This window comes from Rhinopithecus roxellana, chromosome 11 (genome assembly GCF_007565055.1).
Source record: "Rhinopithecus roxellana isolate Shanxi Qingling chromosome 11, ASM756505v1, whole genome shotgun sequence".
Classification (NCBI taxonomy): Eukaryota; Metazoa; Chordata; class Mammalia; order Primates; family Cercopithecidae; genus Rhinopithecus; species Rhinopithecus roxellana.
In genome coordinates, this window is record NC_044559.1 from 877,697 (window position 1) to 900,065 (window position 22,369).

Consider the following 22,369-nt stretch of genomic DNA (forward strand, 5'->3'; position numbering starts at 1 on the left):
TGCCACTACACTGCCTCCGGTCATGCTGTTTCACATAAAAAGTCAGCTGTTCAACATGGTGCTCCCTTCCCCCAGCCTCCTCCCCCAGCATGTAATGAGCTGTTATTCTCTTTCTGATTTCATTGCTTTCGCTTTGACTTTGAGTCTCAATAACTTGACTATAATGGGTTTAGTTATGAATCTCTTTCTATTTTTCCTACGTGAGGTTTCAGTTTTGTTTTGTTTTGTTTTTTTTTAATGTGTAGATCAGTAGTTTTCATCAAATTTGGCAAAGCTTTGATGGTTACTTATTCCAGTAACTTTTCTTACCTCTCTCTCTCTCCTTTCTCTTGGGATCGTTAAACATACGTAGGTATGCTTGAAATGGTCTCACAGATCTGTGAGACTCAGTTAATTTTTCACCAAGTTTTTTGTCTTTGTTCTTCAGATTGAATAACTTGTTTCCATCTGTCTGTAAATTGGACAATTCTTTAGTCTGGTACCTTAAATCTCCTAATGCGCCTGTATAGCAAACTTTCAATTTTAATTTTTTTTCCAACTCTGGAATTTATATTTAGTTCTTTTCATAGCTTTTCTCTCCCTATTGAGAATTCCTCTGTATAAATTTATTGTTGTCAAACTTTAATTATTTAAGCATGGCTTCTCTGGCTTTTTAATATATTTATAATTGTGTCCTCACAGTCTTTATCTGCTAAATCCAACACTTGTAGAAACTCAGAGACAATCTTATTTAATGTGATATTTTCCTCAATAGGTTCAGGTTCATACTTTATTTTTCCTTGTACATTTCAAAATTTGTAGTTGAACACTAGACATTTCTTTTATTTATTTATTTATTTATTATACTTTAAGTTCTAGGGTACATGTGCATAACGTGCAGGTTTGTTACATATGTATACTTGTGCCATGTTGGTGTGCTGCACCCATCAACTTGTCAGCACCCATCAATTCGTCATTTATATCAAGTATAACTCCCAATGCAATCCCTCCCCCCTCCCCCTTCCCCATGATAGGCCCCAGTGTGTGATATTCCCCTTCCCGAGTCCAAGTGATCTCATTGTTCAGTTCCCACCTATGAGTGAGAACATGCGGTGTTTGGTTTTCTCTTCTTGTGATAGTTTGCTAGGAATGATGGTTTCCAGCTGCATCCATGCCCCTACAAAGGACGCAAACTCATCCTTTTTTATGGCTGCATAGTATTCCATGGTGTATATGTGCCACATTTTCTTAATCCAGTCTGTCACAGATGGACATTTGGGTTGATTCCAAGTCTTTGCTGTTGTGAATAGTGCCACAATAAACATACGTGTGCATGTGTCTTTGTAGTAGAATAATTTATAATCCTTTGGGTATATACCCAGTAATGGGATGGCTGGGTCATATGGTACATCTAGTTCTAGATCCTTGAGGAATCGCCATACTGTTTTCCATAATGGTTGAACTAGTTTACAATCCCACCAACAGTGTAACAGTGTTCCTATTTCTCCACATCCTCTCCAGCACCTGTTGTTTCCTGACTTTTTAATGATTGCCATTCTAACTGGTGTGAGATGGTATCTCATTGTGGTTTTGATTTGCATTTCTCTGATGGCGAGTGATGATGAGCATTTCTTCATGTGTCTGTTGGCTGTATGGATGTCTTCTTTTGAGAAATGTCTGTTCATATCCTCTGCCCACTTTTTGATGGGGTTGTTTGTTTTTTTCTTGTATATTTGTTTGAGTTCTTTGTAGATTCTGGATATTAGCCCTTTGTCAGATGAGTAGATTGCAAAAATTTTCTCCCATTCTGTAGGTTGTCTGTTCACTCTGATGGTAGTTTCTTTTGCTGTGCAGAAGCTCTTTAGTTTAATGAGATCGCATTTGTCAATTTTGGCTTTTGCTGCCATTGCTTTTGGTGTTTTAGACATGAAGTCCTTGCCCATGCCTATGTCCTGAATGGTATTACCTAGGTTTTCTTCTAGGGTTTTTATGGTATTGGGTCTAACATTTAAGTCTCTAATCCATCTTGAATTAATTTTCATATAAGGAGTAAGGAAAGGATCCAGTTTCAGCTTTCTACTTATGGCTAGCCAGTTTTCCCAGCACCATTTATTAAATAGGGAATCCTTTCCCCGTTTCTTGTTTTTGTCAGGTTTGTCAAAGATCAGATGGCTGTAGATGTGTGGTATTATTTCTGAGGACTCTGTTCTGTTCCATTGGTCTATATCTCTGTTTTGGTACCAGTACCATGCTGTTTTGGTTACTGTAGCCTTGTAGTATAGTTTGAAGTCAAGTAGCGTGACGCCTCCAGCTTTGTCCTTTTGACTTAGGATTGTCTTGGCAATGCGGGCTCTTTTTTGGTTCCATATGAACTTTAAAGCAGTTTTTTCCAATTCTGTGAAGAAACTCATTGGTAGCTTGATGGGGATGACATTGAATCTATAAATAACCTTGGGCAGTATGGTCATTTTCACGATATTCATTCTTCCTATCCATGAGCATGGTATGTTCTTCCATTTGTTTGTGTCCTCTTTGATTTCACTGAGCAGTGGTTTGTAGTTCTCCTTGAAGAGGTCCTTTACATCCTTTGTAAGTTGGATTCCTAGGTATTTTATTCTCTTTGAAACAATTGTGAATGGAAGTTCATTCATGATTTGGCTCTTTGTTTGTTTGTTACTGGTGTATAAGAATGCTTGTGATTTTTGCACATTAATTTTGTATCCTGAGACTTTGCTGAAGTTGCTTATCAGCTTAAGGAGATTTTGGGCTGAGATGATGGGGTTTTCTAAATATACAATCATGTCATCTGCAAACAGGGACAATTTGATTTCTTCTTTTCCTAACTGCATACCCTTGATTTCTTTCTGTTGCCTGATTGCCCTAGCCAGAACTTCCAACACTATGTTGAATAGGAGTGGTGAGAGAGGGCATCCCTGTCTTGTGCCAGTTTTCAAAGGGAATGCTTCCAGTTTTTGCCCATTCAGTATGATATTAGCTGTGGGTTTGTCATAAATAGCTCTTATTATTTTGAGGTACGTTCCATCAATACCGAATTTATTGAGCGTTTTTAGCACGAAGGGCTGTTGAATTTTGTCAAAAGCCTTTTCTGCATCTATTGAGATAATCATGTGGTTCTTGTCTTTGGTTCTGTTTATATGCTGGATTACATTTATTGATTTGCGAATGTTGAACCAGCCTTGCATCCCAGGGATGAAGCTCACTTGATCATGGTGGATAAGCTTTTTGATGTGCTGCTGAATCTGGTTTGCCAGTATTTTATTGAGGATTTTTGCATCGATGTTCATCAGGGATATTGGTCTAAAATTCTCCTTTTTGTTGTGTCTCTGCCAGGCTTTGGTATCAGGATGATGTTGGCCTCATAAAATGAGTTAGGGAGGATTCCCTCTTTATCTATTGATTGGAATAGTTTCAGAAGGAATGGTACCAGCTCCTCCTTGTACCTCTGGTAGAATTCAGCTGTGAATCCATCTGGTCCTGGACTTTTTTTGGTGGGTAGGCTATTAATTATTGCCTCAATTTCAGAGCCTGCTATTGGTCTATTCAGGGATTCAACTTCTTCCTGGTTTAGTCTTGGGAGAGTGTAAGTGTCCAGGAAATTATCCATTTCTTCTAGATTTTCTAGTTGATTTGCATAGAGGTGTTTATAGTATTCTCTGATGGTAGTTTGTATTTCTGTGGGTTTGGTGGTGATATCCCCTTTATCATTTTTTATTGCTTCTATTTGATTCCTCTGTCTTTTCTTCTTTATTAGTCTTGCTAGTGGTCTGTCAATTTTTTGATCTTTTCAAAAAATCAACTCCTGGATTCATTGATTTTTTGGAGGGTTTTTTGTGTCTCTATCTCCTTCAGTTCTGCTCTGATCTTAGTTATTTCTTGCCTTCTGCTAGCTTTTGAATGTGTTTGCTCTTGGCTCTCTAGTTCTTTTAATTGTGATGTTAGAGTGTCAATTTTAGATCTTTCCTGCTTTCTCTTGTAGGGCATTTAGTGCTGTAAATTTCCCTCTACAGACTGCTCTAAATGTGTCCCAGAGATTCTGGTATGTTGTATCTTTGTTCTCATTGGTTTCAAAGAACATGTTTATTTCTGCCTTCATTTCGTTATGTACCCAGTAGTCATTTAGGAGCAGGTTGTTCAGTTTCCATGTAGTTGAGCGGTTTTGATTGAGTTTCTTGGTCCTGAGTTCTAGTTTGATTGCACTGTGGTCTGAGAGACAGTTTGTTATAATTTCTGTTCTTGTACATTTGCTGAGGAGTACTTTACTTCCAATTATGTGGTCAATTTTGGAATAAGTGTGATGTGGTGCTGAGAATAATGTATATTCTGTTGATTTGCGGTGGAGAGTTCTATAGATGTCTATTAGGTCCACTTGGTGCAGAGATGGGTTCAATTTCTGGTTATCCTTGTTAACTTTCTGTCTCGTTGATCTGTCTAATGTTGAGAGTGGAGTGTTGTAGACTCCCATTATTATTGTCTGGGAGTCTAAGTCTCTTTGTAAGCCTCTAAGGACTTGCTTTATGAATTTGGGTGCTCCTGTACTGGGTGCATATATATTTAGGATAGTTAGCTCTTCCTGTTGAATTGATCTCTTTACCATTATGTAATGGCCTTCTTTGTCTCTTTTGATCTTTGATGGTTTAAAGTCTGTTTTATCAGAGACAAGGATTGCAACCCCTGCTTTTTTTTTTGTTCTCCATTTGCTTGGTAGATCTTCCTCCATCCCTTTATTTTGAGCCTATGTATGTCTCTGCATGTGAGATGGGTCTCCTGAATACAGCAGACTGATGGGTCTTGACTCTTTATCCAGTTTGCCAGTCTGTGTCTTTTAATTGGAGCACTTAGTCCATTAACATTTAAGGTTAATATTGTTATGTGTGAACTTGATCCTGCCATTATGATATTAACTGGTTATTTTGCTCGTTAGTTGATGCAGTTTCTTCCTAGCCTCGATGGTCTTTACATTTTGGCATGTTTTTGCAATGGCTGGTACCGGTTGTTCCTTTCCATGTTTAGGGCTTCCTTCAGGGTCTCTTGTAAGGCAGGCCTGGTGGTGACAAAATCTCTAAGCATTTGCTTATCTGTAAAGGATTTTATTTCTCCTTCACTGATGAAACTTAGTTTGGCTGGATATGAAATTCTGGGTTTAAAATTCTTTTCTTTAAGAATCTTGAATATTGGCCCCCACTCTCTTCTGGCTTGTAGAGTTTCTGCCGAGAGATCTGCTGTTAGTCTGATGGGCTTCCCTTTGTGGGTAACCCGACCTTTCTCTCTGGCTGCCCTTAAGATTTTTTCCTTCATTTCAACTTTGGTGAATCTGGCAATTATGTGTCTTGGAGTTGCTCTTCTCGAGGAGTATCTTTGTGGCATTGTCTGTATTTCCTGAATTTGAATGTTGGCCTGCCCTACTAGGTTGGGGAAGTTCTCCTGGATGATATCCTGAAGAGTGTTTTCCAACTTGGTTCCATTTTCCCCCTCACTTTCAGGCATCCCAATCAGACGTAGATTTGGTCTTTTTACATAATCCCATACTTCTTGCAGGCTTTGTTCATTTCTGTTTCTTCTTTTTTCTTTTGGTTTCTCTTCTTGTTTCATTTCATTCGTTTGATCCTCAATCGCTGATACTCTTTCTTCCAGTTGATCGAGTCAGTTACTGAAGCTTGTGCATTTGTCACGTATTTCTCGTGTCATGGTTTTCATCTCTGTCATTTCGTTTATGACCTTCTCTGCATTAATTAGTCTAGCTGTCAATTCTTCCACTCTTTTTTCAAGATTTTTAGTTTCTTTGCACTGGGTACGGAATTCCTCCTTTAGCTCTGAGAAGTTTGATGGACTGAAGCCTTCTTATCTCATCTCGTCAAAGTTGTTCTCTGACCAGCTTTGATCCCTTGGTGGCGATGGGCTGCGCTCCTTTGCAGGGGGAGATGCACTCTTATTTTTTGAATTTCCAGCTTTTCTGCCCTGCTTTTTCCCCATCTTTGTGGTTTTATCTGTCTCTGGTCTTTGATGATGGTGACGTACTGATGGGGTTTTGGTATAGGTGTCCTTCCTGTTTGATAGTTTTCCTTCTGAACTTCAGGACCCTCAGCTGTAGGTCTGTTGGAAATTGCTTGAGGTCCACTCCAGACCCTGTTTGCCTGGGTATCAGCAGCAGAGTTTGCAGAAGATAGAATATTGCTGAACAGCAAGTGTACCTGTCTGATTCTTACTTTGGAAGCTTCCTCTCAGGGGTGTACTCCACCCTGTGAGGTGTGGTGTGTCAGACTGCCCCTAGTGGGGTATGTCTCCCAGTTAGGCTACTCAGGGGTCAGGGACCCACTTGAGCAGGCAGTCTGTCCGTTCTCAGATCTCAACCTCCATGTTGGGAGATCCACTGCTCTCTTTAAAGCTGTCACACAGAGTCATTTGCGTCTGCAGAGGTTCTGCTGCTTTTTTGTTGTTGTTTTTTAGCTGCGCCCTGTCCCCAGAGGTGGAGTCTCAGTTGAAAATGCAGAAATCACCGGTCTTCTGTGTCGCTCACACTGGGAGTTGGAGACTGGAGCTGTTCCTATCTCACTCAGTCTTCTGAACTATTCACCTATAAAATCAAAAATATTTATACAGTATGATATCTCATTTTGATACTTGATATATATTTTCTCATACCTTTCTATAGATATTAATTCTCTGAAGATATGAACTGTATATTAATACTCATTTATATTTGTTGTTCACTATTATTATTTCAGAGCAAGACATTACCCAGGGTAGGTAGTTAGTAAAAAGTATTGGCATTTATAAATCTTATGTAAAGTATATTATAACCGATCAAACTCTTCCATGATTATTTTAATTACTCTAAATACATTTTCCAAATAAGAGTCATGTATGTTTTTATAGCTGATTTAGTAAATAAAAATAATTTAATGGCTAAATGAGGATCAGAAAAAACATCACAATACATTTCTGAAAAGGTTTCATAATCTACATTCCGTTTTAATGTTTTGATCTTTAGATTATTTTGTTTAACACAAGATAGGAGAATATAGAAAACACCTTGATTCCTCCTAGGTTACTTTTGATAGCCTCCTGTATGAAATCTTAAGATTACTTTTGATAGCCTCCTGTATGAAATCTTAAGATCTTTAGATGGCAGCTATATGCTACCTGTTGATTATAAATGCAAGTGCCTTTCTAAAGCATGCTACTACCTTTACCTTTTCCTATTATGTTTTTACTATTTAACATATAATTGAACTACATAGACATTTTAGTTTGTTACTGCCCCTTAAGTTTGAATTGCCTCACTAAGCAATTTCTTTATTCTAGTACATTATTCTATATTATGATGCCATAAAATCACAACAATCACATTTTCAACCCTAGAGATACAGTTTAACTGACATATTTTGTTGTTACTAGGAAAAGTCAAAACACTGAAATGAAAGTGAGAAAACCTTAGTTTGAATTTCTATATGACCAACATCTAATCATGGAAACTTAGGCAACAGTTGACCTTTATTTACTATATTCATCACTTGATGATAGTAATGCCTAAGACAAATAATATAATGTATAGGAATGCTATGTTAAGTATAAACTGTTAATTATATGCAGTTAATTTCAAATTTCTCTTTATAACCACAGGTTCTTTTCTTTTTTTTTTTTTTTTTTGTTAAACTTCCCCTCATCTCACTCAGATTTTGTTTCAAAATCCTTAAGCAACCCTCCAGGAACAAGGTCTGGCAATGAGGACTGCCAAGTTGTATTTGTAAATATATTGAATCATCTCAGTATTCTCAAAATGGAATCCATTTAAAAAATAAGCAAAGAAATCAGTGGATACTCATTGTGCAGCATGTTGGGATCATATAGTGTTTATGTATTGGTCTTCCACAGTTCATTCACTTGGCCTACCACGAAACACCTGTGAGAACACTGTGACTGAGCAGAAAAATTTGAAAGTCACAATTAGAACACACTTGGATTCATTGGATAAGTGCTGGGCACATGACAATATGCCAATGAGGTAGCAATTTTATTTGAAAGAGTATCTGGTGATTTGATAACCAGAATGATATAACCTCATTATAAGTACATGAAAACCCAAAGGAAAAAAATCTAAGTATGTAGTGTTGAGTGTGCAAATTACAGTGCAGAAAAGCATCGTTATAATTTGACACAAAATAATATATACTATAGGATTCCATTTGTATAAAATTCAACAACTAGCAAGACAAACTTATGGTATCAGATAAATGATAGTTATTACTCTGATGATGGGAGAATGGAAGGGCCTCTTCATTGCTGGTTATTCTTACATTTATTCAAGTTGTTGTTACATGGAGGTGTACAGTTGGTGAAAAATATTTATCTTTATCCTAGGTTTTAAGCTTTTTTTATTATACCTTAAGTTCTGGGATACATGTGCAGAACATGCAGGTTTGTTACGTGCCATGGTGGATTGCTGCACCCATCAACCTGTCATCTACATTAGGTATTTCTCCTAATGCTGTCGCTCCTATGTCCCCATCCCCCGACAGGCCCTGGTGTGTGATGTTCCCCTCCCTGTGTTCATATGTTCTCATTGTTCAACTCCTACTTATGAGTAAAAACATGTGGTGTTGGTTTTCTCTTCCTGTGTTAGTTCGCTAAGATTGATGGTTTCCAGCTTCATCCATGTCCCTGCAAAGGAGATGAACCCATCCTTTTATATGGCTGCATAATATTCCATGGTGTATATGTGCCACATTTTCTTTATGCAGTCCATCATTGATGGGCATTTGTGTTGGTTCCAAGTCTTTTCTATTGTGAACAGTGCTGCAATAAACATATGTGTGCATGTGTTTTTATAATAGAATGATTTATAATCCTTTGGGTATATACCCAGTAATGGGATTGCTGGGTCAAATGGTATTTCTACCTTTAGATCCTTGAGGAATCGCCACACTATCTTCTACAATGGTTGAACTAATTTACACTCCCACTAACAGTGTAAAAACGTTCCTATTTCTCTATATCCTCTCTAGCATCTGTTGTGTCCTGACTTTTTAATGATTGGAGTTCTATCTGGCATGAGATGGCATCTCATGGTAGTTTTGATCTGCATTACTCTAATGACTAGTGATGATGAACTTTTTTTCATATGTTTGCTGGCCGCATAAATGTCTTGTTTTCAGAAATGTCTGTTCATATCCTTTGCCTACTTTTTGATGTGGTCGTTTAATATTTTCCTTGTAAATTTGTTTATGCCCCTTGTAGATTCTACATATTAGCCCTTTGTCAGATGGACAGATTGCAAAAAATTTCTCCCATTCTGTAGGTTGCCTATTCACTCTGATGATAACTTCTTTTGCTGTGCAGAAGCTCTTTAGTTTAATCAGATCCCACTTTCAATTTTGGTTTTTGTTGTCACTGTTTTTTGTGTTTTAGTCATGAAGTATTTGCCTGTGCCTATGTCTGGAATGGTATTGCCTAGGTTTTCTTCTAGGGTTTTTATGGTTTTAGGTCTTATGTTTAAGTCTTTAATCCATCTTGAGTTAATTTATGTGTGAGGTGTAAGTAAGGGGTCCAGTTTCAATTTTCTGCATATGGCTAGCCAGTTTTCCCAACACAATTTATTAAATAGGGAATCCTTTCCCCATTGCTGGTTTTCATCAGGTTTGTCAAAGATCAGATGGTTGTAGATGTGTGGCATTATTTCTGAGGCCTCTGTTCTTTAACCATATATTATGATTTATGAAAATTAATTTAAACATTAAGCAAACCATTTTATTTGTAGAGTAGAGAACACTTTCTTAATGAGACAAAAAGAAGATGAAAGTGGAGGAAAGAATTGGTTACTAATTATATCGAAATTCAATATTCCAGTATAAAAATATACAGTAAAGAAGGAAAATTAAAAAAAAAAAAACCCTACAAGCTTATATTACTATCTGGAAAATATACTTTCAGAATATATAAAATAGAATCAATGGCTATAATATAAACATATTATAAAACCAATAAAGTAAAAGAAATGTTTACAGGTAAATATGCAACTTCTATGAACAGGCAATTCACAGACGTGAACACGTGAATGCAAAAGAAGTATTTAAAAATTAGAAAAATCTAAGTAATAGCCAAAAAACAAATCTCCAAAATGGTAAGTTATGGAATTCCTTTTGGTGATGACATGGGTATAACTAAAATAACTATATATTTTTTCTTTTTTACATTTGATATATTTTACAACAAATTATTAAAATAGATATGGCTCAAATAATTTCATATGCATTTGAGTATATCCTAGATGAAAGTGATGATGCAAAAGGAATTTCATTTCTCTCATGATTTTCTTTTAAATTTGAATCTTTCTGACACTTCAAAGTCCTTTTTAGCCAAGAGAAGACTTGACCCTTTCAATAGTTTTTCTGATTAGATCAGTCCCATCAAGGATTATCTGTGTATCTTATGATCGACTGATTTGGAACCTTGATTGTATATTCAAAAGCTTCTTCATAGCTATACCTGGATTAATTTTTGAAAGCATAAGTATGTATGTATAAATCAGGGACAGGAAACTTGATCATCTTAAAATTCTATATACCACAAAGTTCCTTTAAGCTAACTCCAATAACTGAAGCATCCACAGATCTTTCTATAATCTAGATTTTTATGCCCCTTTTCTTCATCTTTGTGCATATTGTACATTTTCAGACCTGTGTAGTAGTCTTTGATTGAATACTGGTCAATGTAGACATTTATTTGAAAATACAATAGTATAGGGGCAACAGATCATGATGTTATATCACACTGTGCTAATATTTTCTCTGTTGATCATTTTAGCGTAATCAGCTATATGGATTGAATTGTGTTCCCATCTCCCTTATGTATATGGTTAAGTCCTAACCCCACAATGCCATGGTACTTGGAGATGGGGAATTTAAGAGAAAACTAGGTTTCGATAAGGTTATGATGGTGGAGTCCTCAATATGTGGTTTTAAGAATAGACATAAGAGAGCTTTTTCTATCTCTCTTCCTAAACTAGGTAAGGACATAGAGAAGGCTGTCATCCTCAAGCAGGGAAACAATATCTCAACAGAAACCAGCTATGCTGGTGTGGTGATCTTGGATGTCCAGCTCCAGAAATGTAAGAAAATTAATTTCTGTTGTTTAAGCCTCCCGGTATATGGTATTTAGTTATGGCAGCCAGACCCAAGAGCTAAGAGCTACAGTAACTCATATGTAGTTAACTTTAGATATAATCACATTACCCAGGTTCTCAAGAAGCACTCAGAGATTCAATGGAGGTGAAACATGAATATTACTTGGTTTTCATAATGGGTCTGCTAATCTTTTAGATCAGTTAGTAATGCAACAAATATATGTGATCATAAAGTTTTGTACAAAAAGCTTTGTTTTACATTCACTTTTAGGTTTCATATAGGCCCTGTTGTTGCAATGAGCATAGATTTATCATATAATTCATTGATCTGTGTCCTTTTATTCAACTGTGGAGGTCCTGGCTTTTACCTTAGGTGATTCTTCTTGAGTATGAGACAATACTGAACTTTCAGGCCCTAGCTTAATTTGATCACATTTTAAGAATCTAAATGATTCTATTCTACTTTTGCATTGTTACTAGATTTTTTACTGATGCATTTTGAATATCAAAGATATAGATTTTCATGGCCTAATAGAATCTACATAGTAGTAGATTTTCCATAATTTCTGCCTGAAGTAAAATTGGCTATATAGCTCATATCTTGTCATTAATTGAGGATATCAGTCCCTAATAGTACCTTTTAGATAATTTTTAAATATTTCAGCTCAGTAATTTTTTTTTTTTTTTTTTTTTTTTTTTTTTGAGATGGAGTTTCGCTCTGTTGCCAGTCTGGAGTGCAGTGGTGCAATCTCGGCTCACTGTAACCTCTGCCTCCCAGGTTCAAGAGATTCTTCTGCCTCAACCTCCCAAGTAGCTGGGACTACAGGTGCATGAGACCACACTCGGCTAATTTTTATATTTTTAGTAGAGATGGGGTTTCACAGTGTTGGCCAGGATGGTCTCGATCTCTTGACCTCATGAACCGCCAGCCTTGGCCTCCCAAAGTGCTGGGATTACAGGTGTGAGCCACCACACTCGGCCTCAGCTCAGTAATATTTAAGAAAACATTATTTGGGTATATAATTAAAAGAAACCTGTTGTCAGTCAGTGTGAATTAAACATAAAATTATTCAATAGAAAAGCAGAGGAAACTATTCATTGAGATTCCAATAACAATATAAGTATAATGGACACTAATACTTGATTTAAATTTTTTTTACCAAAAGTAGTTTTAAGAAATGAATAAGAAATATTACTACAGAAAAAGGAAAAATGTGCTTGCAAAAAAGAAATGAATACATATTTTAAAAATGAATTACCAGAGTTTTCTTAATACAACTTTCTTTTTTTAATATTAGATTTCCATCTTTTCTTCATTGGTAAAAAATAAAAGTTAACTTGTGTGCCACATCGTGTGAAATTGCATGAATATGTTGTGAGTCAACAAAACTGATGCTGAGACATTCATATTAACAGAAAGATACAGTGAATACCAGATTTTCAATGACAAATAATTTTAATACTTTGTGTTTCCTCACTGTGCTCTTAACAACTATATTGAAAAATTGATATTGTTCTTTACATAACATTTTTTCTTTAAAAAAGATCTTTGTTTTTTGCATTAGTAAATAAAGTTTTTAATTATTTAATGAAAGCAGTGAATTGACACATTTATCCTGTACTATGTGATTTATGGAAGAATTAACTTTGCAACCAAATAAATTAGGTAAGAATCTGATTTTATCTTTACAATAAGATACTTTGAACAGAGAAGACCCTAATGCTTACCTTATACTACACCTTATAGGCTCAAGTATAGTAGAAAACTAATGAAAACAGCAGTATAACTTGACTATTGACATTCATTAGTATGGAGGTAATTGGAAAGTCTCACAAAGTTGTGAGACAATAAGAAAATTTTTAAAAATTTTTCATAAATGGATTGCATGGATGTCTTTTATGTTTATATCATTTGTTTTATAAATGTTCCAAAGATGAAAACAAATATTTTTAAAATGCATATCTTTACACAATGCATAGCTTGTTAGATTTCACAGATTGTGCTTCAGTTCTTCATTTCATGTAGTAAAAATCAAATGATTTGTCATTTATAAATATGTTCTATTCTTTGATTCCCTTAGGATATCCTGACATGTCTAGAATCCTAGGCCATGGGGTTGAAGGAAGTTGCTAAAAGAAAGGATGAGAGGGGGGAAAAGTCACTTAAGGGATTTCATGTGGTTAATAACCATCCAAATCTGCTTAAAGTCATTTCATTTCAGCTGCTACAGCCCACTAGGATTACTATTACATAGCGGCCTTGTTCTGCTCCTATAACATTGCAATTTAGATACTTTATACAGGTGATTTGTTAGTATTAATCTTGAGGTAATCATTTACAAAATTGAAATAATTTCAGGTCTGTCTATCTCCTACCAGACATCCAGACATTTGGTGTATTTTTAAATGATTTATAAAACTATGTTACAAATAGATGAAATATACAATAGTGTATTATTTGGCAATTGTACTCAATGTTTACTATAGTCTTCATAGGTTTCATGTTCCACACTACAAGAATTTATTTTTCTCACCCTACAAAATTCTAGGAAAACATTTATGACCATTAAAACATCTGAAAATAATGGTCATTTGGTGTTATCTTTGTCTGGAATGATTAAATCCTCGAAAGTAGCCGTAAGAGGGACTACTTGTTCTTCTTCAAAGGTATATTATTCTATGCCTCCTTTCTATACAATCCTATTCCTTCTTCATGGAATACATTCTTTAATCTCCATCTCTAGGTAATTCATTTCAAATAATTCTCAAATATTGCTAAAATATTGCCTCCTTTATGAAGACTTCAAATTGTCATTTCATTATATTATTTTACAATTATATTTGCCAGCTTATTGTTGTGATTTTTTAAAATAGCAATTCATATTTAACCACAGCCTAGAACAATGTTTAACCCCTTTTGGATATCTAGGAAAATTGTTGAACTAAACTGAACTCAAGTAAACTATAGCACTTCTTTGTTAACATAGTGTAGTAGTCTGCTCTCCTGCTGCTGATAAAGACATACCCAAGACTGGGTGATTAATAAAGAAAAAGAGATTTAATGGATTCACAGTTCCACATGGCTGGGGAGGCCTCACAATCATGGTGGAAAGCAAAAGACATGTTTTACATCGTGGCAGACAAGAGAGAATGACAACAAATCAGAAGGAGTTTCCACTTATAAAATCATCAGGTCTTGTAAGACTTATTCATTACCAGGAGAACAATATGGGGGAACTTGCCCCCATGATACAATTATCTGCTACCAGGTCCCTCCCACAACACGTGGAAATTATGGGTGCTACAATTCAAGATGAGATTTGGGTGGGGACACAGCCAAATCATATCATGTAGCCAAAGTACAGCATTTCAAGGTCAATAGGATACAGGATATATGACATCTTAACAATGCTGACTTTTGTATTCAACATTCCTACCTTGAATGGTGTGTGTGTATGTGTATGTGTGTGTGTGTGTGTGTAGACTTGAGTAGAAAGAAGTATTTCTGAAGTATTTTGAAGACATACTTAAAGTTTGAATTAGAGGTTTTATTACTGAAATTTTTACCACCTTCTCATTCTCATTTTCCAGCAGTTGAGTTTTGTGTAAATAGGTCACTTAGGGTTTAGAATCTCATTAAAAATCTTCCACACTGGGAGAAAAAGGATCATTGATGTGCTTTATGTTTTTAAATATAACTTTTAAATTTCAAAGGATTTTTTAAAACTTTGTCTACAGAGAAAGGTATAGCTCTGATAATTAACTTATCTGCTTACTTTTTTTCACAGATTATCAGAAGAATGTAAAATGTATTTACTGACATTTAAAAAGTTACTCTTCCGGCATAATTATTTACTAATGAGCTTGTTTTGGAATGTTTGTAAGCTTATGTGACAGGATGGCATTTTATTATATGAATAACATCAGCTGTGTTACTCAGTCTATGAGGGAAAAAAGTCATCTTGAAAGGCGAAACTATTAACGACATTTGACCTAAGATCTGCTTTATAATCAAGAAATGGCATCGTACATTTATGTAGCTCCTGTAACCTATGAGGTGGAGTTTTAGCAATTATAAGGCAATGTCAGGAGGTAGGTTGTGGATGGGGATCACACATCACCCATGTTAAAGGTTGTGTTCAAGCTAATTTTTGAATGGCACCATGGCTATAATTTTAGAGGCAAATGGACCTAAGAGAGGGAATGCAAAGACCACTCTGTTTCCCCTGTGGTTTTCATGTCTTCATCATCTGTCATCATTAAAGATTTCTGGACTGCTATGAGCAAGGGCTCTATGGAATAATCATACGCTATTTTTAGGCAGTTCAGATCCCCAATTGGGACTGGAATTTTGGTCATTAAGGAAAAAGGAGGTTTGGAAATGTTTGAATAAATCTCTGAAATGGCAAAATTTGTCTTTGACTAATCTTAGTCTTTTGACTAGAATAAATTGGAATGGAATAAATGTGTTTAAAAAGAAGCATCTGTCAGTGAAAAGAAAATTTTAAAGTCCTTGTATGTAAACATATTCCTTTCTGCCAAATGCATTTGTTTTATTACAATAATTGACAAGTTTATTTAATTGATTATTAAGATACCATATAAGTGATATCATAATTACTATAACAATTGTTTGTATGAGAAGAAAGAAAGAATGTAGCATTTTTTCACTGATGAATCCTAGGAAAGGATTATGATGTTAGCATAAGACAACATTATCTTGTAAGAGATGAGCAATATTTTTGGAAGTAGAGATGTGGAGTGTTATAATTCGTCTCCCAGTAATTAGAAGAGCCTAACTGCATTCATCCATTTCTCTCTTGCATGCTTTAAAAAGACAAAGATGATACATCGTCTATATAGAAGATAGACACAAGGAAATTTAGCCTCTATAAATGTCTTAGTCAATTTGTGTTGCTATAACAACATAGCACAGACTGGGTAATTTATAAAGAACAAGAATTTATTTCTCACAGTTCTGGAGACCCAGCAGTGTAGGATCAATGTGCCAGCAGGTTTGTTGTCTGCTTACAGAATGGTGCCTTGAACACTAAATCCTATAGAGGGGAAGAGCATTGTGTCCTCATATGCCTGAATGTGGAAAGGCAAAAAGGGAGGAATTTCCTTTGCCAAGCCCTTTTATGAGGGCACTCAATCACCTTCATGAGGTACAAAAGGGTCTATTTGGTAGGTAAAGAATTGTAACACATTAATATGTTCAAGTAGAGGTTAAAGGGAAGGAGACTGGAAGAAAGTGATGGTGTTTAAATAGCTTGGAAAACAGATTACTGATGTCTGAAGTGAAGATTAGAATGCTTGCTTCCTGCAGGTGACTCAAGCCAGCCCAACAATGACCAAGGGGACTCAATGGAGGAGAAAAGATTAGGGACCCGTGGCAGCATCAAGGGGAAGTGGCCATATGGTGATGTAAAAATCAGAGTGAATTGAAAGAGCCTTCAAGTCCTTCATTAGTATTCTAGGAAAATGTCCTTCTTCCTGGAAAATATGACCTAATGTTGGATAATTTTCTCTGACACATGAATAGGGAAGAGTAAATGAAGAGAATGAATTTGCTATCTTCATTTTGGCAATATTTTAATATTCATATTTATTCTAATTAACATATGTGTTGTAAAGACATATAGTTTGGGAAGTATAGGATGTGTTTCAGTACAAACATCCAATTTTAATCCTAGCCTCACATTTTAAATGTGTGTGTGTTGGAGGTAGAGGTTGCAACACACTGTTACAAACTTAATATTAATAAAAGCCGACAAGTTTGAAATAGGATATTTAGTGCGAAAAAATACAAGTAAATAAAACACAAAGAAAAAATGCAAAACACGCTGATGCCCATGTCTCTGCTTTCTCAGACGTGGATGAAATCCAAAGCACATACCTGGTTAAACATGAAATAATTCTGCTGGGGATGAGGATCATTATTTAAGTGATTTTTAATACTGTAGCTCAAGTTAAATCTTTAAGAGTTTGTAGAATTAGAGCTAGTTTACATGTTCAGAGCATGTAAGGTAACTGAAAATAGTGTTATAAAATAGTATCTTCTATTTGATTTTCAGTTTCTGTTGCTAATTTTAATCTAGTAAGAATAATATGATTGCACCTACATATTTAGACAGCACCTACTAAAGTTAAAAACCATTTTAGTATTTTACCTTTATATTAAATTTTATTTTAAATCTCACAATAGCCTTGATATTGTAGTGCTATTGATTTTCTTTTTATAATTTACAAATGGTTATACCAAGACTCAGAGATATTAAGAACTACCTTAGGTGACACAGTAGATGATGGATCTATGTTAACATCCAAACCAACTTCAGAGATGATTGAAACTACCATTATCCATAGTGTGTTTATGGTGTGCTTACTACTTTCGAGTATTTCACCATGATAGCATATAAATTATGGATAAAACTGATCCTCAAGCTTCAAAGAGAGACTATACTATAATTAACAGAATGCAGTAAAGACAGCAACATCAGAAATAAGAATGCTTTGTAGATTCAGAAAGTGTCTTTTTTTCTCATCTCCTTTTAAAAGTGTAACTAACTGAATAGCTGGCCATAATTTAAAATGATACAATGATGTCGCTGTATAAAATTTATTTATACCCATCCTAAATCCAATACAAGTACAGGAAGTTAGGTCAGGCACTTAATAGTTATAAATAGCATCAAGAAAGACAAAACAGGGAGAGAGAGGACAAAAAGTAAGACAGAATTTTAAGGAAGTAACTCTCATAAATTACATAATTTTAAAATGTTAGTTAAGTTATACAATAGCGCATAGCTTTTTTAGCTATGAAAGTGGGTTTGGTTTGGTAACTATAACATTGATTATTATTTCACATATCAAAATTGCTGTAAGCAGATTAGAAAACTTGAGACATGAGCTTGTAGTAATCTTGGTTTGGAGTGAATACTAAATCGTTTAAACTCAATACTTTTCTTTTAAGTGAAAATATTTTGGGCAGTTTAAGGATCATCATAAAATCGAGTATATCTTGTTTTGTTTTGTATTACTATTAATATCACCCCTTGGCTTGTATGTTGCATTGGATTCATTAAAATGTCTTCTATTGCATACAAAGCAAGAGGTGTTCAAACTGTTTATAGTGTTTGAGCTAAAGGTGTCTTATGTATATAATATTTTAAAATGTTTTCCCTATATTACAACAAAATAAAGTAAAATTTTTAATTAAACAGTAATTTTAAAATATATATATTACTCTTAAACTTTTAATATTTGCAGGGAAATTTGAAACATTTTATGTTTGCAAAATGAAAAGTTTATATTAAATTAAATTGGCTATTAACACCTTGACTGAATCCTAGGCTTAAAACATTTGCAAGAAATGTCAGTTAGGATTTTTTGTAATTACCTGTTCTATTTTAATGTCATAAATGAAGTGGATCTTAAAAAACTTCTTAAAGCGATGGCACATAACAATGAATGTTTTAAAAATAATATTTTTGCCAAGACAAATTTGGAATGTCTACTTTCTCTCCTTGTTAAGGAGAATGTTAAAAACAATTTTATACTTTAAATGTAAGTGCTAATTTGATGCCTTATTTAGAAGCATGTTTACTCATCATGTTCTCATGGGCATGATAATAAGAATTGTATACACATACTAAATAAATACATATTTTCCACTGTAAACTCAAAAGTGTTCTCAGTGAAAAACTGCCTATGTATATCTGATCCTGTCATTTTAGTTGTTTTAGCCATAGTTTTACTTTTTAACATCAGCCTGCTGAACTAGTTAATATCTATGATCTTTCTTTTTCTTTTTCTTTTTTTTTGGGACCCTGCTCACTGCAGTCTCCGCATCCCAGGTTCAAGCAATTCTCCTGTCTCAGCCTCTTGAGTATCTGGGACTGCAGGCACACGCCATCACCCTGGGTTCATTTCTGTATTTTTTTAGCAGAGATGGGGTTTTGCCATGTTGGCCAGGCTGGTGAACTCCTGGCCTCAAGTGATCCACCATCAGGACCTCCCAAAGTGCTGGGTTTACAGGCGTGAGCCACTGTGCCTGGCCTCTACTACCTCTCAAATCTACAAAAATATGCTGAAGACAAGATGGTAGTTGCTCATTGTCATGTGTGAAGTTTACATTGTTTGGTGATAAACCTTTTGTCTTAGTGGAGAGCCACAGATCCTCAAGTTAGAGAAACAACAGATGAATATAAAATAAACAAATCACAGTTAAGAAAAGGATTATCTTTGAGGCTAACAAGAATCTACTTTATTCTTTGACTTACCCATTTTTCTGTCTACATAGCTTAGCATGATACAACAGGAGTATGGTACTTGTTATTGAATAAAGAAATTTACATTCCTTAGAATATTGGCTAATGGCCTTTCTAAAATACTTTTAATTTCTAATATTTATCCTGAACACAGTATCATTTCTTAATTTTTAATCAAACTGATAAATGCACATGATATTAAACCATAAATAGCATTCAAAGGCTACGAAAGTAGCCATGTCATAACTGACCATGTTCCACTTTCCAGCTTTGCTTCTTTGGTAATCACTCTCACTTTCTTTTGTTTTCTTTCGGTGTTCACCTCAGTTTTCTTAATGCTTCCTTTATTATTATTTCTTTTTTTTTTTTTTTAAGATAGAGTAGCACAGGCTGGAGTGCAGTGGCACGATCTCGGGATCTCGGCTCACTGCAATCTCTGCTTCCTGGGTTCAAGTGATTCTCCTGCCTCAGTCTCCCAAGTAGCTGGGATTAAAGGTGCCTGCCACCAGGCCTGGCTAATTTTTTGTATTTTCAGTAGAGGCAGGGTTTCACCATGTTGGCCAGGCTGGTTTCCAACTCCTGACCTCAAATGATCCTACTTGCCTCAGCCTTCCAAAGTGCTAGGATTACAGGCGTGAGCCACTGTCCCCGGTCATTATTTCATTATAATAACAATTAGCATTATCCATTACTAACTATAATATTCATAGTAAATGAAGAGTTAATTATTTAATATTCTCTCTCTGCTTTCTCTCCTTATTCTACTAATATTATTCTATTAGTATTTTTTATTAAACCAATAATCAGTACTGCATATTATGTATATGTATATATTTTGAACAGCTGGTCCAGGAAATTTCCTTTCTTATTCAACTTAAATTTTTTTTCCTGGAGTTTATAATATCCTCCTTTTGCAGTTATTTCATTATATTCCCGTTTTTAAATTCCTTTAAATACTGCAACAAATATGTAAAAGACTTACTTAGATGTTTTCTAAGGGCTCAAAAGATATTTATTTTCATAAAGATTTAACTCCTGGACTAGTCTGTCCACAAGCTTGTTGTAAAATGGTCTTATGATGGCTCTCATTACTTCTATTTTCAAAGGTTTTTTGTTTTTTGTTTTTTTTTTTCCCTGAATCCCATATCTTTGTTGTTTCTTTCTTCCAAGAGGTATTTTTTAGAATGGGGTAGTAAGATTTTGAAAATCAGTATTTCACAAAGTAGTTTTTTTCCAAACTCATATTGGATGGATAGTTTCGATATAGAATTCTAAATTGTAAATCTCTTTTTATGAGACGTTTGAAGGCATTTTTTTCTACTTTGCTGTTTATATTCTGATTCTTGATTTGTTATATAAGATTCTTTAATTTTGCCCCCCACATAAGAAGATCATAAGACATGTATTTTTATTGTTTAGAAATATTAATAATGCTTTGAGCTAACTGATCTTTCATTTTTGTATATGGTAAATAGTGTGAACTTTTAATCTAAAATATTGCGTTTCAATATTGAATTTGTTCTTATATTTTTTCTTTGAAAATATTCTCTGCATTGTATTCTCTGGTTTACAACTGTGCCACTTCCATTATTTGGATATTGAACATTCTGGAATATACCCCATTAAAATATTTTTCTAATGTTTTCTATTTTTACTATACTTCCTGAAAACTTTTCTCAGTTTCATCTTTCATATTATAAGAACATTTAAATACATATTTTTACAATATCTTTCTTATTTTCCTTTATTTTTTAGTTGTTTGGTAATATTTATCATAACTTGCTAAGAACATTACTTGTTTTATCTTTAAATTTTTTCTTTAATTCCTAAATTGTCTGTTACCTCCAATCTGCCAGACTCTCCTAGGCCTTTTCATTTGTTTTGGTCTCTCTAATATTAAAGCCTTTCTTCAAATACCTGACATCTCTGACTTTAACTCCTAAATTCAAGCAATACAAAGTCAACTGACAATATTGTATGTGTGTTTGTGTGTGTGTGTGTGTGTGTAGATTTCTGAATGCTGGACTTCACTGAATGGTGACCAGGTGGGTGAAATGCCAGGATTTTTTTTCAAGAAATTTAATTGTAAGTAGTTGGAATGTATTTTTCTGGGACATCTCAAATCCCACACAAAAACTTTTATAGCCACCTGCTTCATAAAGGTGGGTGGGTATGTAGAAGCAGTGAGAGCTAGCAAACTTAATTTTTAGTATACTGACCCCTAAACACAAAGATTGAGTTTGGAGAGTAAACTAATTCCTGTGCAAACTTTGCTTCAGATGTGAGTCTCATTCTCATGTTCCATTCTATCTGTGATTTTTGAGTATTTAATCCACATAATTATAATTCTTCAGGTTTGCTTTTGTCTCATGTACTATTAGAACTTTTAAAAAGGTTCTAGTTAACAGATAAGATTGTATTATAAGTTTATCACTAGGTTCTCTCTCTTTCTAGAAAATAGAACCCTTTCTTATTTCTGTGAGACTTTCTAGGAGTTCAATGTTCTGTTTCAGTTAGAATTTCTCTATAAAACAAATAGCACACTTAAAATGGGTAACAGGAGGAGAGTTGGAAAGAAGATCTCTCCACAATGGTGTGGAAAGGCACAATGTAGAGAAACCACAAGGGATCATGCAGTATTCCAATGGCTTGTGTATTAGGTCATTCTTGCATTGCTATCAAAAAATACCTGAGACTGGGTAATTTATAAAGAAGAGGTTTAATTGACCCACATGAGAAACAGACTCACTTTTTCAAACCAAAGAATGGACTCAGCGACCCAGAAAATAGCAAAAGTGAGACTTTTAAATGATGGCCTTGCAAGGTTGGGTGTCTGATGAGCAGGCACACCCAGCACAGTTTTAACAAGCAATTTATCCCCTAGTGTGCAAGTCTCTCTCCTGGCTCCTCATAGCCTGAGTACTATAGGGTCACAATCTTCCTGGACGTCACCTATTGGTTGTTGGGTAGGGGCTTT